This window comes from Saccostrea cucullata, unplaced genomic scaffold (genome assembly GCF_032062105.1).
Source record: "Saccostrea cucullata isolate Sc308-1 unplaced genomic scaffold, CSIRO_AGI_Scuc_v1 ctg3639, whole genome shotgun sequence".
In the NCBI taxonomy this organism is placed as follows: Eukaryota; Metazoa; Mollusca; class Bivalvia; order Ostreida; family Ostreidae; genus Saccostrea; species Saccostrea cuccullata.
The window spans coordinates 30624-32776 of record NW_026933086.1 but is presented as its reverse complement, the minus strand read 5'-3'; the positions used below and the strand labels follow the sequence as shown (position 1 = coordinate 32776).

The 2153-nt window shown below is 34.8% G+C and overlaps 1 long non-coding RNA gene across 1 annotated transcript; it reads left to right on the top strand.

Moving 5' to 3' along the window:
• The first annotated feature begins 1479 nt into the window (after positions 1-1479).
• LOC134237243 (uncharacterized) lies at positions 1480-2153 on the top strand. Its single transcript, XR_009985784.1, has 3 exons — positions 1480-1647; positions 1772-1919; positions 2110-2153. It is a non-coding gene; the product is annotated as an uncharacterized LOC134237243 (long non-coding RNA).

Genomic DNA, 2153 nt, shown 5'->3' with positions numbered 1-2153 from the left:
CCCCTTATTCTTTTTAATCAATTTATAACATGATATTAGATAAAGTATTACAAAGGTTAAGTATCTTTTAAACGAAATGCATGTTTACACGTACTAGTAAGTATTTTGTATCCAGACCATGAATACACAAGATAAAGAGATTATGGAGGACGATTTCTGTTGTGATAACATGCATGAAACGTTTCAGCTGGGGACTTAAAGTTGATGCATTCATTTTTTGATATAAAAGAAGTAAATATATGAGCTGATGAGCATATTTTGAGATATATTGAAAATATGGTGGGAAACCAGACTTCTTTGGATATTTCATAGACAATGAATGAAAAAGTTTTTTTATCTGAAAAAATATTATCTATAATTAAACTTTTCTTTATAATTTTTCAGAAGACTCAAAGCGACAAAGATTCAAAATGTGAATAGTTCAGGAGGGGGAGGGGGGGGGTATCATAATTATTTTGCTGGATAAAACTCGAGGAGTTCCGTAAAAATGAACGTCAGCACATCCTTAAACCTCAGTGGACCATGAACTGCCCATGCAGCTTTTATTCATTAATTTAAGTAATAACTGCAAAAAATCTACTGAGCCACATAACAAAAGCAAATATATTGATTTTTGAATAGAGGCCAACTTTTATTAATGCCAATTTCCTTCAGTAAAATTCAATTTTTTTTACCTATAATACTACATTTTCGTTATATCACAAAAAGTTGAAGGGGGGGTAGGGGCAACCAGCCTTTCCATAAACATCCCCCTAGCCCCTAATGCCACGTCCCTGCAAATAAAAGACAATTTTTTAGGTCGATTTCTTTAAAAAAAATATTTAATTTTAGAATTGAAAGCATTATTATATTCCGGATTAATGCAAAAAAAAAATTCTTGCTTGGAGCTTTGGGGGTTGGGGGAAAAGAATGAGTCGTGTCATTTTTGGTCAGTCTGTGAGACAGGACAAACAGATAATTTGTTGAGAAATAGTCCAATAATATATATTTGAACATACATTTTTTTTTAAAAATTATATCCAACTTTTTTTCATTATATTTATTTATTTTTGATTTAGAAAGGAGGGGAATTCCTCGCGCAACGTCCTTCCCAATGCAAAATCAAGTCCAACCTTACGACCAAGGCCCTCCTGGATACAATGGCCCACCCCACCAAGGGTACCACGGCCCTCAGTACCCAGGGCATCCTGGTTCTATGCCGATAACAGGCCAGCCACAGATGGGACAGCCATTTGGATACGTAAGCAATTTGACGTACATGTAATTATGCAAGATTTGAAGCAGAACTACATTTCTACTCGGTGTGATAACCTTTCACATGTCTCCAGTACCACTGTCAGATGATATAGATAAATGAATCTTTTCATCTATTTTATCTTGTAAAATTGAGTTGACATGAGAGACAAACATAACATTTTAAAAAGTTCACACAAACTGTTACTAGTATCTAAAATCCTGAATTATGACCATTTCGATATAAATGATGGGTATTACACTTCAATGTCCCTTTTATTTTTTCATTAAATTTCATGTAACACACGAGCAACACAACAGTGGTTGTTCAGCAACAGCAACCAGTAGCAACTCGTCCTAAGAAAAGAGATTGGAGTACCGGCATTTGTGGTTGTTTCGAGGATATGTCTTCATGTATGATCTATTTCGAAATTTGATTAAACTTTCTTCAAAATAGTAGATTCATCGAATGATGGAATCATACTGAAATTCATGATGGTCATTTTGTTTAATTACCTATTATATATTTTGATAAAAGGTTGCGCAGTGACGTTTTGTACTGAATACCCGGTATATACCACTTGTCCAGTAAACTTGGGGAGTCGTGCTGTCTGCCCTGCGCTATGCCAGGATTCCAGTCCTTTGTCCCTCTAAGAACAAAACTAAGATCAGAGAACAACATAGCCGTAAGCTTTTGTTTTCAATCACTTTGAAATCCAGTCATTTCAGTTCCAAATTTTTACGAAGGGGGGAGGGGTGTTATCCTAATACAGAGACCTTGTTTGATTGGGGACAAATCAAAACAATGTCTAATTACTCAAATGCTAAGAAAAAGTGAATAATTATTAAGTAATGCATTATCTGTTAATTATCCAGGGCAGTATCTGTGAGGATTGCTGTATGGTATTATGGTGTCAACT